At 39.6% G+C, this 14,465-nt stretch overlaps 4 non-coding genes across 4 annotated transcripts; all 4 read right to left on the reverse strand.

The window, feature by feature from the left end:
- Positions 1 to 1,219: 1,219 nt before the first annotated feature.
- TRNAL-CAA (transfer RNA leucine (anticodon CAA)) lies at positions 1,220 to 1,344 on the reverse strand. Its single transcript has 2 exons — positions 1,307 to 1,344; positions 1,220 to 1,264 (listed from the first exon to the last, which is right to left on the reverse strand). It is a non-coding gene; the product is annotated as a tRNA-Leu (tRNA).
- Positions 1,345 to 3,072: 1,728 nt separating this feature from the next.
- Positions 3,073 to 3,144, reverse strand: TRNAP-AGG (transfer RNA proline (anticodon AGG)). The gene has a single exon. It is a non-coding gene; the product is annotated as a tRNA-Pro (tRNA).
- Positions 3,145 to 3,944: 800 nt separating this feature from the next.
- On the reverse strand, positions 3,945 to 4,016 carry TRNAP-AGG (transfer RNA proline (anticodon AGG)). The gene has a single exon. It is a non-coding gene; the product is annotated as a tRNA-Pro (tRNA).
- A 274-nt stretch (positions 4,017 to 4,290) lies between these two features.
- On the reverse strand, positions 4,291 to 4,362 carry TRNAP-AGG (transfer RNA proline (anticodon AGG)). Its single transcript has one exon. It is a non-coding gene; the product is annotated as a tRNA-Pro (tRNA).
- Between the last annotated feature and the right edge of the window lie 10,103 nt (positions 4,363 to 14,465).

The raw sequence follows: 14,465 nt of genomic DNA on the forward strand, positions 1-14,465 counted from the left end.
ATCTTGAAAGTAATACATTTTTCATCTTGATATTTATGTAGAAGTGGCATTTTTATCACCTAACTAAATCCCATTTGACTCTTTTTTCAGAGTACGTGATTATTTTTTCCAGTGCAACTGTCTATGTCTTTGAAGCTGTGTAATTGAAATTACGTGACACTTTGCATATGCACTGGATTTAAATCGAGTTTCCAGTTGGCCATCAAAGAGAACGGGGGTGAGCGGTGGGGCACAGTGGTGCCTGCCTATTGTGGCACGCGTGGCTTACGGCTCAGAATCCCCCGGTGCTCGGTGTTGTCTGTGGCTGGGAAAGTAAAAAATAATGCATCGGGCCAGCGTAGGCGACGGCACAGAACTTTGACAAGTGCATTCAAGTGCAGTCAGCGGGTAGGGAAAATTAAGGGCATGAAAAACGGGGAAGGAGACCCAAACACGTGTTGGAAAAACCATAAAGAAATATATAAAAAGGAAAACCTAATTAGCAGCAGACTTGCTGGAGGAGAAAAGGAGGGGGAAAACGCAACTGGAAGTTTTATGAGGTGCCGGAATCAGATTTAGGGTTTAGTGGTGACATCCAGCGACAGCTGAATCAAATCAGGCGAGATAAACCCAAGGCTAAGGAAGGACGAAACTTAGGGGAAGAGAGTGGTATAATATTGGATATAAGTAGGGCATAGTTATTACTTGAAGTAGTAGAGGCTATTTTTAATGCCAGGGTTGAACACAAAATTTTAACTAATAAGGGTAATAAATTTATTTCTTTGGTAGGGTGGTGTGCTACAAAAATTACAAATTAATTCTAGAAGTCAAAGAAGGAGTTTTAATATGATTTTAACAAGTTTAGATTTGGTACTTCTTTTGTTACCCATTTAAATATGCAGATAACGTTAATAATTCAAAAATTAATAAGTTCAAAAATACAAAAATGCTTGTTATATCAAACACATGTAACTCAGAAGCTTAAAAAAAGATGTATTAACTAGTAGTCCGTTTAATATAACAGTGATACAAATGAAATTGGCGAGGAATTTTACATTTTGCTAATTTTTTTTTATTATAACAAAGAATACTAAACGTTTAATTTTATACTGCCTTACAATTCCATCGTTCTACTTAGGAACCCGATATAAAGAGGTGTTTAGAAACACAACTATAAATTCAGAAGTGATTAAAAATATTAGGCACAACACTTTATAAATAATTTTGGAAAAAAAGTTTTTGTCAGAAGTGGGATTCGAACCCACGCCCTCAGAGAGGACCAGAACGCTCGATCGAACCCTGCTGCGAAGGGTAAGAGATGTTAGCTCTTGAGTCTGGCGCCTTAGACCGCTCGGCCATCCTGACATTGGCACTCGACCGACAATTTATCCCCTTGGGCTGCGGACTATTTATAGAACAGCAATTAGATAAGCAAAGTTGAAAGAGAAATGTTGGCGCCGCAAACAAAAATATTTGAGGGCGGGGAGAAATGGGAAATGCGACCCACACACTCGCCCAAAAAAGGTGATAAAAGCTCGGCGGCATCTGGTGTTTGTGCTGGTGTCACTGTGGCCGGTTGCTATGTGGTTAAGTGCTGCAGTTGCCATTTCACGGTCGGCTAAATCGCTGCTAAATCGTAACCTGAGCACCGTTTCCGGCAGGGCAATCAAAACCGAATCGAGCCTTGTCCTCCGTTGCCCGGGGGCCTCATCATAAAAATCACACAAACCGCAGCCCAGCAACAACAAAAGTACCAAACACAACCAACAAATGCACTTGGAGAAAAAAGGCTACACTTTAAATATTTATTTATTATAATATTTATATTATAATTGGAGTTATTTAACGTCTACCAAAAAGAAAATAAATATACAAAATATTACATAAAGATTTCAACACTTGTCTGTTTTTTTAAATCCATGATATTAGCTTAAAAATCTAAAAATATAGACAGAATACAGATTTTTTATTATTAGAAATAAATGAAAGTATTTAAGTATTTTATTTGACCAATAATTTTTCAAAGTGGGCTTACACACACCCAATTGATGCGCCACGAGTTCAAGTCAATTGCAGAGCCCGCAGGCTGCGGCTGAGGAGTAAAGCGAGTTGTTCCTCTTTGTCGCCGGGTGCTGAAACCACAGGCTTTATTTAACCCCCCGCTAGCTGATGTATTTGTCAGTGAAAAAATCATATAAGAAAAGTTTACAGCGGTTTAGCAACGAATACGTAAATACCGCTTACTTAAGATCGAATTCGCGCTTCAGGAAATATATAGGATACTAGGATGTTTCCTACCTTTAAGAAATATTTTCCAGATAAAAAAAATTCTATTTTAGTAACATTTATTAAATAAATGGCTTGTTAATAATCCATGTAAAACAAAAGAAAATAAATAAATTCTTTCCAAGTTAAATTTATTTAAAGACCAGTTGAAAGATTAACCCGAAGACTTGACCTTTCCTTCTCAATGGGTATCGTAACATGCATTACGAAAAGTAACTCCTCATGCGGAGGCAGGCTATCAAATGCAGCAGTCTTGGGGGAGGGGGATGGCGATGGTCTGGGGGCGGAGAAGGCCAGGATTGGGGCAGACGCCGGCATTGAAATCGAAATCGGAATCGACAACCAGACACTTCAAACGCATGCAAAACGCATCGAAACAATGAGATTTACGTGCTTCCAGCTGTTATGGACTGCAATCGGATACATGGCAATGGAATGGGTGAGGGGGCCGGTCTGAGTGCCGTATTATTACAATGCGAAAGAGATCTGCCAGCCAAGCCCCCTTGGGCCCCGGGGGTCGCAAATGGATTTCGGGTAATGACAGCCATGAGCTCTGGTCTGCCGGTGTCTGCTTGGCCAGCCAAGCCGAAAAGTTTGTTGTGTTAATTTCCAATGCATAAAATTCGTTCGCCGGAGCTAGCCCATACACAGAGAAAAATTTGCATCTACATTCCGCAAACGCACATCCGAAATATAAATATTTTAACGTAAAATTACCGGGCCTTTACTCCATTTTCCAAATTTTGTCATTTTAACATTATTTAAATTTAAAAACTTATAAGAAATAAAAAAAAATGTTCTTTACTTGGGCTCGTCCGGGATTTGAACCCGGGACCTCCCGCACCCTAAGCGGAAATCATACCCCTAGACCAACGAGCCAGGTGATCTTGGCGCGCCAAACTACCTCTTATCAAAGGAATGTTCGAAATTCGATATTCAGTAAAAGACTGGTCAAAACGTGAGATGCATGTGGCTTTGAGTTTAATGGCTTTCGTATATTGTGGCATCTTTAAACGGGTTTAGTTTACAACGTCATCTTTTCATGTTGTTAATGGAGCATTAAAATTTGATTTGCCAAGTTATCTTTATGTTTTTAAAAAAAAAGATTTGCTTTTTTGTAAATTGGTTGTTATTGGTTGTTAAATACTGTAAGTTACCTTACCTGTAAAATGACCTTTATAATTTGAAATTTGTGATAATCAATATTGCTGATTTGAGTGTTATCATACTTTACTAAATACAAAAATATTGTATACAATAAAGTTTGTTCAATTTTAATGTTGCTATCTAAATTTGTTGGCTTTGTACATTTTGTAGTGTAGTATCGTATCTTGCACCCTTTTTTCAGGGGGTCGTCGGCTTTCAATTGGCAGTTGCCCCAAAGAGTCACCGACACGTGCAGTTGAATGCCCCTGTCTGCGGTACCTGTGACTCCCGTCTGACAATCCGTCTGCTGCATTGTCCTCGGATGAATTCGTAATTGATCCGACTCGGCTTACCTTTGCCCAATTTGGCTTGGAACCCAGTAATTGTCATTATTCAAACGATCCAATATCACTAGGTTGACTCTGCCAAAGGTCTACCCTTTTGCTTGTTAAATTTGTATTAAGGCAGCAGCAACAAAATAAAGTAACATTGATTAATATTTATTTAAAATTAAAAAAAAGTCCAACATTCTTGGGCTCGTCCGGGATTTGAACCCGGGACCTCCCGCACCCTAAGCGGAAATCATACCCCTAGACCAACGAGCCAGTTGTAAATTCGAGATCTAACTACTTTTCATAAAAATCGGCTCGATCCATTATAAATTATAATATTGTTCAGGGCGCACGATAAAAACCACAAACACACAAAAGTAGCTTTCACATTTATGTCAGCATAATCACATCTAAAGTATAAAAACAAACTATGCAAACAGAGATAAGGCAATGGAACGTATTTAGAAATAGTCTCAAGACTATTACACCAACAAACATAATAATCTAAAATGCAAAAAAAAGAAATACAAAAAAATTAATATCACTTGGGCTCGTCCGGGATTTGAACCCGGGACCTCCCGCACCCTAAGCGGAAATCATACCCCTAGACCAACGAGCCAGTTGAACATCGGCCGCCGAACTACTTCTTATCAATGGAATGTTCGAAATTCGATGTTGGAGTATAAATTGGCCAAAAGCGTGAGATGCATGTGGATTCAAATTTAAAAATCGAAAGTTTTTAATAGCTCTTGTATTCATGTTGTCTTCAAACTGGTTTAGTTTATAATATAAACTTTTGGAGGGCTCATTAATAGACAGCTTCAAAATCCCCTATTGTCACAGCCAGTTTATAGTGGCTTTTGGCTGGCTATAAATGTACTCAATTAGTTGTTAATAGCTCTGGTTCCCCTCCTCACCGATTTATTAGAGAACCCTTGCCTCAGTGCACTTTATTCAACATATGCCCAAGTACATTTTCGTTGATTGCTTCTGTCCATATGGTGGTGGACCCTGAAAACAAAAATCCGCCAACGGGTCAGGGACTGGACTTGCAAATCTCTCTGGGTTTTTGGGAGATTAGATCGTATTCGGGGTTGGGTTTGCCTTCTGTCACTGATTGTAATCGTCCGAACCGCGGGCTCGTTAACATTATTTGTTGTGGTCTTTACTCACAAAGTGCATTGGTCTTTTATTTTTTAGGGATAGCTGTTGCTTGTTTTTTAACAAATCAGGGGTGACCCGCATTGAGTTTTAGGATTTTTCTGCGTCTTTTGGCAGCCCTTTAAAGTTTCCAATTTATGCCTTGAGAACCACCCTGGATGGATTGGTTCTTCGGGCAAATATTTGCCAAAATGCTTAGGCAACATCAAAAGCCCCTTCTCGTTATCCTTATATGGTCAAAAACACACTCGCAGGCAGCGAGGGAAGAAACTTTCGGTGGCAACTGTGGCGAGTTACGTGAGTTGGTGGCTTCATTAGGGGTTGACGGGGTCTCCGTAAACCCGCACGGGAATGTTTTATGTCTCAATTCAGGCAGGCATAAAAAAGAATTTCAAGTGGTTGATTCCTGGGCTGCCTTGCACCCCCCGTCGATGCCATTTGTTACGTCACAGCTGTTATGATTTTAGCAGTGCCTTGTTTTAACTGCGAACCATCAGAAACGATGTAAGTGGTTCCCCTAATTAATACGGCAAGAAATCCTCAATCGCAGTAAGTGAAAGCCTTGGGGCCGTGAACTTTGGTGGCTCATTTGAATTCATTACTTAGATTTTTGAGAGCTTTACTCTACGGCTATTTCACTCTTCAGTGAATCGTTTTCTTGGGAAACTGTGTGTTTTCCATTCGGAGGAAACTGCGCATTTGGTTTAAGGGTTGATCTTCCCGGTGCCCTGTAGGTGACAGCTACGTGGCATTGTTAATGGTCCAAGTCCCTGGGGGATTTCCGTCCAAGACCCCGAGGAGACTTCATAATGATGGCGTAATTATATATAAAATGTTTAAATGGTCTATGCCAAGCCCAGAACTAATGAATTTATCATGGGATTTGACTTGATGAAGTTTTTGAGCAGGATAAATGATTTGAAAAACGGGAGTACGTTAGAGCGGCTTTTGTGTTATTATATTTTAGTATATTCTGAATTTTAAAGGTAAAATGATATGCTAAATAATTTAAAGGTGCTATAGGCACTGATAACTTTATTTACAAGGTTTTATAGGTTTTATAAAGCTTCATTGTAGTAAAACCGATGGAAAATTAGTTCGGATTACAGCTTTTTAGAATATGTTTTTCTATTTATCTCTAGAGTATTTTCCGCTTTCTTGCCTTTTTAGAATATGTTTTTCTATTTATCTCTAGAGTATTTTCCGCTTTCTTGTTTTTGTTTGGTACTGCAGTAATATACATATTAAACTGTATGCTCTAAAATTAATCTGTTATGACTTTAAGCATTTAATAAAGTTGTAAAAATTTAAAAAATGATCCAAATTTATGTCATGTATTGTAATTTTATGTTGATATATAAAAAAGTCTCGGCCATTATTTCGATTCGTGAAATTCCTCTGTTGCCGACCTGCATTTCAAACTAATTTTGTTGTATTCCCGAAGATCTGGCCCCTCCGAATTCCAGCCTGCTGTCATGCATGACTCAACCCCCTCCCAAGGCATCTGCCACATTCTGCTCCCCGTGGCCAAAAGCCACCAGAGTGGCGGCTTCTAAGGCAAACATGTCTTACACGTTGCACAACGTTGGCGAATGCAAAGAGCACAGCCACGGCAGTATGCGAGTCAACAAAGGCTCACAATCTATAAAGTACAATCACTTTCAACAACAAAGCCAACAGACAGGACTGGGCCGTCTGCCCTTTAAATCATGCTCGGATCTGCCAGAAAACGTGGCTAGATCTCCGCACGCCTGCCCTCAACAATTTTCTATATACCTACATACTATATATATATTTGCTCACACAGGCCGGTAATTATGGGTTCGAAAAATCTACACCGGCATCTCGAGCCCGATGATCGACATTGGTGGCTGGCGAATGGAAATATATGGCCAAAAACCCGATGAAAGGCCAGTTTACTTAGCGCTGGGAGGGCGCAGCCTCCTCTACCGGTCGTGCATTAATTTTAACACAATTTTTTCTTATTTTTCCCTTACTTTTTTAATACATTTTTCTTTTACGTTTTGTGGCACGCCCACAAAAGTGGCATGCCGCCTTGGTTATGTAAACAGCCAGAAGAGGAGGCTTACTGGAGGAACAATCCGGCAGAAGGTGAATTGATAAAGGCCGCAGATGATGCCGGGCGTTGATGATGCCGATGATGATGATGATGATGATGGAGGAGCTGGCACATATCACAATGTGTGGTGCTAGGGGGCAAAGGTTGGGAGTGCTGGTCGAGGACGTGTGCAGTGAGTGTTAATGTTGCAATCTTTTTCGAGGAGCCAAGAAACTGAGAGTGGCTTTGTGGGTAATACAGCGGTGGAGGAGTAGAGCTTCTTTTTCAAGAATCCAGTGAAAGTGAAGTGAGATTATGTCATGTTTGCCGAATTTTCCCAGAATTATGTTGTGAATATGATTTTAAGTGCCAGAGTGATTACTTATTATTCTCGACTACTTTTTAATCTTATTTAAAATAAATTAAAACAATCGTATTAAAGCTTTTAAAAATCGAATTCTTGTTTAATAAACTAATGTGGTTTTTATTTTTAAGGTTATAGATCATATAAATTTGAAATTCTATACTTAACAATATTTTTATTAAAGTGTAACTTAAAGATATTTTTGTTATACATTTATATCTTATTAAAATATATAATAACCATAATATTATTATTATCATCATAATATTACTATTATCACTTAAAATGACCTGTCCGGATTTACCATTTCTATTTCTGTTGTCGTTTAACTCCTTGGTACTCCAACTGTTTTGGGTTTCAAGGACCCTCCCGCATCCCGTCCCACAACCATCCAGTGAAAAGTCCAGCAAATCCCGCACATTAAGCGGCAACACGTTGAGCCACGAAGCCGGGCACAAATGAGCGCCAATCCACACACACATATCATCAAAATTTATAAAGCTTTACCCCCAGCCGAAGCGTAAAATGGCCAGGAAAGCTTAACGCTCATAATGCCAATGTCTCCCCTCGGCGAGCGGTAAATATATGAATTGGATTTTGAGCTGCCGGGGATTAGGGACCCGAGAACGGAGAACGGAGAACGGGGCCGGCAGAAGTCGGCCAAATGGCTTTATGTGCGTCAGTAAATTTACACCTCGTAATCGAGATGAGTGGACACAGGACACTCGCTGAGGGCGAAATGACCCCTAGCAGCTGTTGTCCAAGATTAGTCCTTCGCAAAAAAATCTGTAGCACAAATTTTCATTTTTATGAGCCGGAGCCTGGATGGCATTAGGGTCCGGTATTTGTTTGTCTTTGAGTTATGGCACGCAAGAAGGACTTTGGGCCAAGATCCACGAAAAAACAGCTTCTTGGCGCCTAGGGCTCAGCCAATTATATAATAACAGCTAGAAGAGCAACTTACAGAGGGGGAACATTTTTTCATCGGGCCTAAATGGGGCTCAATCTATGGTCTAAAAGACGTAGAGCAAATATTGATACTTTTCAATTAAAATAAAATTAACATTCTTAAAAACAGAGTGAATGGTTAGGTAGACATTGTTTTATTAACATTATTATTATATTATTTTAAAAACCTAAATAACTTTATTTCCTTATAACATTGTATAATAAGTAAATCTCTGGAGGTTACATAAAAATTGATGGTGGATAGTGTGAAACAGCCGGTGAGCAGAAAAGATCGGGAGTGGACCATTTATGTAAATTCAAGATATACAAAATTTAACTGCAGTATACTGCAGTACTTCTACTATATTAGAAGTTTAATTTATTTAAATGTTACTTTAATACAATTTAATGTTTTTGTATTTGAGTTAAAGTGCTTAACACCCAATAAACATTTCTATAAATATAGTTACTTGACTGCTTTCTAATTTTCCTTGAGTAATCTTTAAGTACCCATGCGATGTTCCTAACGCAGCAGTTCAGAACTACCCTTTGGATAAATTCTTTAAGTTTTTTTTATTTTCCTGATTTTTTCTTAATCATCAACCGATTTCAGTTTTTCTACACCAAGCTGATGTTTTTGACATTTGGTCCTAGGGCAGGATAAATTCTTTAAGTTTTTTTTATTTTCCTGATTTTTTCTTAATCATCAACCGATTTCAGTTTTTCTACACCAAGCTGATGTTTTTGACATTTGGTCCTAGGGCAGGCTTTAAAGGGCACACCAATATACCCTTTAGACCGCTCCATTCGCCAAGGATTTCTGAGTAGCCCCAGAAACATTAACTGATTTGCATTTCAATCTTGGCGGCATGTGTTTAGTTTCGGCACAGGGAAACCTGTTTGCTGAAAGGGGGAAGCCACCGCAGCAACAGCTGCTGATGTTTCTGATTTTGCTGCAGTTGCAGTTGCTGCTGTTGCTGTTGCCAGTTGGCAGCAACAACAACACTTGCCAAGTGAGATCTCGACCCCTCTGACTTCTTATGCCTTGCTTTGCTTTGCTTTGCTTGCACCGTGACTTAAAATGCAAATGAAAATGCAATCATTGTTTAATCTCGAACAGCGCCAGAGCAACAGCAGCAGCAGCAACCTCAAGCAGCAACAGTTGTGGATTTTGCAGATGTCATACCCAATAATAAGGTATTTTTACTATGCCATGGATCAAAGGAATATTGAAGATATCGTTTTGGAATTTCAAAATGAGCCACGAACCAACCTTGACATATCCATATTAGCAACAGTAATGTTTGAACATTATGATTTATAGAAATATGATAATAGTAAAGTAATGTAGGTTGAGCTAGATGTTACCTATGAAGTGATAGGCCTAATCCCAGTATGTCTTTCATTACATTGCTACTTAACAATATTGCTTTAATACAAAATACTTTGAGAAAGCCACTGACTTATGTTGTATCTTTGTTAAATATGAGCTTGGTTTTTTTTTAACATGGTTAAAAACAACCCAATACCCAAGGATTAATACTTAATGTTTGACTTTCAGCAGGGTATCCTAAACTTCGTGGTATCGTAGAGTTCCAGTTCTGCTTTCCTGTTGCTGCGATCGCCAGTCAAGCGTCCCTGCGGCAACAACTGTGAGCATGTTTGCTATACCCAGCCGATCCAACAAGCCCCGACAGAATCAGGAAGCTTCCGAGCCCCGAGATACACAATTTTTGATAATATTTAAACAGGCAAGAGTGTCGGAGGCCGGGCAGCAGCCGTAGCATCGTAGCATCAGAAACTGCAACATCGAATTTCGAGGGAGTGCAGATGCCTGATGCCAGCAATGTTCCTTCTCGAGAGCTGTGTGATAAATTCCTGCCTTGTAGCGACTGCAATACAAGACTTTTCTATCAAACAACATGAAAATTAGATCGGGTTACGCTGTCATAAGGAAGAGGAAGCAACGGAGCTATTGTAAATCTGAGGGGGGAACTTGGGAGTGGAGATGGTGTAGTTGATCGATGTGGTTCCGTTGGCTTGGCAATGTTATAGCCAATCTCTTAGATTAGAAAGAAATGCCAACCAGGAAGCAAACATTGGTATTAAAATTTAACTTTATCTTAGTTCTACTTGTTTGCTTAGAGTTAAAAAGTCTCTAACGTTGATTGCGCCTTCTATGCCGGAATTTAGCAATTAAATGCGGGTCCTAAAGATCCGAAACTCAAAGAGAACCAAACTTTTGTTGAATTTTGCCCCACTTTAATGCGAATTTCATTAGCCACTAGCTGGCACACATCTTGGCCCAAACTCTGCCTCGGCACGCTTTTAATTTCCAGCTCATTTGGAGGCCCCAAATCCTCGCACACAGAGCGAAAACTCCCCGACCAATCGACAGCGCCAAGGTCAAAACCGTCTGTCCACAGAAGCAGCGAGACCTAATTGGCAACGCCTTTTGCCACTGCAAGTGACAGGAAACTTTCAGGCCAAGAGGCACCGGCAAACTAATTAGCCTTAAAATAAAAGCAACACGGCAAAAAATGGACCAACAAAAAAGATGTTTTTTCCAAGGAAATGATACAATTTCGCGCGCTCAAAAATGAGCTTGGGTGGGGGGAAGGAAGAGGAAGGCCGGACAGGAGGGGCCCCAAAACAACACACAACTGAAAAAACAAAATTTTTAATTTAAAGGAGAATAGCCGGAAAAAAAACCGCAGTATAAAGTCCAGAGTTGGTCCAAGGTCAGCCTAGGCCATAATTAACAAGAAATAAACCAAGCTGAAAAGGAAATATTACATTTATTAAGGGTGGCATACACAATAGATACTAATCTAAAAGAGTTGTAAGGCAAAAAATTGTAATAAAATCATTTATATAAAAGTTGCTTTACCGCCAATGAAGTTACTTAGCTTACACTTTTTTACGGTCTATTGTGAAAGGATAGCCATCTAAAGTGACCCAGGTAAAGTGGCAGAAGGGGCTTTCCCATCCGTTTGTCCTTTTGCTCTCCAAGGCCACTTTTAAAAACCAAAGGGTGGAAAGGGGATAAACTGAAAGGAAAGATGATGGTACGTAAAGGGAGATTGCCCCATAGGTAGATACTTCCTGATATACATACTGTTTTTAACTGAATACTATTTTATGGCTAGTTGATATTATATTTCATAGGAAAAATTGTAAAAATTAAACTTAAACTAAAACAAAAGATTTTCAATGTTTAAATACATATTGTACTGGGTTTTTGAGCTCCTTTCTCGATTCCTTTTAATATAAAGTGCCAACACTGGGCGTCATCATCGTGTTCGTCGACTTGTTTGTCGTTTATCTTGGCTTCATTATCGCTTCATTAATTGCTAATTAACCATGTTCTACATGGTCGCCAGTTGCCGGTTTCATAAAAATGTGCATGGCGTGGAAAATATAGCCGAGCATCGGGGGGTTTTAGCCACTTTGCTTGGCCCCTTTGTAAGTGCAAATAAGTCGAAATCATGCCAAGTGAACGCGCCCCGCGTTTATCGCGCTTTAATCTAATGCAATTTGTAAATGGAAACGAAAACGGGCCCACAAAGGATGGGCTTTCGATGGCACTACCAGAATGGTGTCTCGCCCCCTCCCTGTCGCTCCTCGGAAAACATAGCCCGTCTCTTTTCCGCCCCGTACTTGTAAATTAAAGCAAATATTTTGCTTATTTATTTTGGTTCTTTCTGGCTGCGGCTGCTGCCTCTGTTGTTGACTAGCCGCAAGGCAATTAATTAATTTATTAACGCAAATAAACAAGGGCACAAGGCGGGCCAACAAACGAAAGCACAATCAAAGCGCATATGAAATGAAGTAGGCTTATAAGAATTTCACAGAACCCAAGAAAGACGAAATTTATAAGGGAAAAGAGCTATTCTTTCATATAACGATTCTTTCAATACCTGGCTTTGATAAAAGTTTTCCACAAGAACTACAAAGGTAACCCTAAATAAGTATTACCGAACATCTATTGTTCTATTAGAAAATGAAAAGAAACGTAATATTATTCCATTCATAATTATACATTCTAAGATGAATTATATATGGCAGCTTTCACGATCAGATAATATCCTACCTTTAAGCTGATAATTCTGCGTTGATAACCATTCGAAATTGCCAGTCCTAAAAAGTCCATACTTATGTTTAAGTGAGGTAAAGTAAGATGAAATTCTTAAAACGATGTGTTATAGATATATTAAAACCAATCATGACCTCTAGTTTAGAAAGCCAATAAACTTTGATTTATGGGTATATACAGGATTTAAAACTGTCTTTCATGAAAGTATTTTACAAAAACCACGTAAGTTACACTAAATAAGTATAATCAAACATCTCTTGTTCTATAAGAAAATCAATAGAAGTTTGATATTGTACCATTCATAATTTCACGATCAGATCATATCCTATATTTAAGCAGACGATTCTGCGTTGACAACCAGTCGAAATTGCCAGTCTTAAAAAGTCGATACTAACGTTTAAGTGTGGTAAAGTAAGCTAAAATTCTTAAAACGATGTGTTATAGATATATTAAAACCAACCATCACCTCTAGTTTTGAAAGCCAATAAACTTCGGTTTGTGGTTATATACATGTTACCAAAAATAATAAGAATATTATATCTTAATATTACATGGATACTTGAAAGGACAGGGATACCAAGCATTATTTTGCTAATGATAACCCAACTGTTGGCTGTATTTAAAGAACCCAGAGCTAAAAGACAACTCTCCCCCTTCGCCAGGACTATATGGTGTGTTGACTTGTTAAGGCCACGTAAATAGGCGAAAAGGATTTTCCACTTGAGGAGTGCCAGCGTCAAGGAAAAGAGCAGTCGAGCCGTCTTTTGAGACTGCTCTTCCAGTTGGCTGCCTTGGGTGGTGCGAAATCGGCGGCGCCAAGCCGCAGAAGGAGCCAGAGCCACGGCGACGGCGACGGCGGGTTAAGAGATTAACAAACCAGTGGGTTAAGGGGGCCACAGTCAAGTCAAGTGAAGCAGGCTGACACGGAAAGTGACCAAGGTCCCGGCTGGTTTGATGTCTGGCCCTGACTCGGTGGCTCGTTTAATTAAATCAAAGTTAATTAATGCTAACGTATTCATAAACAGGGTCATCAAACACCCGAAATCGCCGGGGAGCGGGCTGGGTTCGTCTCCTTGGCTGAATAATTATGTAATATTTTTGACTCAAGGATCCTGCCTCCCTGCCTGCCGCCTGCTGAATATGCATCAAAAGTCGCCGCAAGGAGTGCCTGTCAGTGGCAGGAAGTCAAGGAACAGGAGCAGGATTCAGGGAACAGGAGCAGACTTCCATTATTGGCATTCCCTTGTCGTTGGTAATTATGCCAGAAAAGGCTTAGCGAAACTTTTTGACTTTGTGCAATTAAAAATACATTTTTCAAATATTTGTACACAACAAGTACACAAATACAAGGAGGGCAAATTGTGTCAACGGTTCGAGAATTGACTGAGTTATGATGTTACAGATTGACCGAGCTTTTTACGTGGGTTGGGGCTTGATTTTCCAGGAATTTGATTATACATTTTTGGGGGCGGATTAAAGTCCTGACGACGGCAGAAGGACGATGAAATGCAGGGGTTTAAGAAGGGTTCGCGCACTGTTCGTACATGGCTGTGTGAAAATTACCCGGATTTTCTGATAGTTTTATTTACCCTTTCTGATTTCAGGGAAATAAACCAACTCCTCGCATTGGTTTGAGTGCCTTAAGCCGTGTGGATTTCCCAACGCAGCATGCGATGGCTGACATGAAATGCATTTAAAAATACTCCACTCCACAAATAAATACGAGTAATGCTGATGATATTTTCGATTTTCATATTTTGACACGAACGCCGAATGAGTAGGGGTTTATTTTTATGCTGCGTGTTGTCCGCCTTTAAATATTCAACACTGAGCGCGGAACAAGTGTGCCATTAAAAATCATACAATATTAAAAACATAATCCCATAGACGAGTATATTTTAAGCTTAATTATCGACAGGGAAAAATCGCGCCTGAAAACGTAAATGCTGCGGATAACATCGTGTAATGCCAGTCGAGACAGGAATTTATGTGCGGAACAGTTGGACGGGGGATTACGGCCCCCAATATGTGCGAGTGGATAAGATCTGTTTGCCAGATTGAACATAATTGATGCCAGCCACTTGTTGAGCCCAG

This window comes from Drosophila suzukii, chromosome 3, assembly GCF_043229965.1.
Source record: "Drosophila suzukii chromosome 3, CBGP_Dsuzu_IsoJpt1.0, whole genome shotgun sequence".
In the NCBI taxonomy this organism is placed as follows: domain Eukaryota; kingdom Metazoa; phylum Arthropoda; class Insecta; order Diptera; family Drosophilidae; genus Drosophila; species Drosophila suzukii.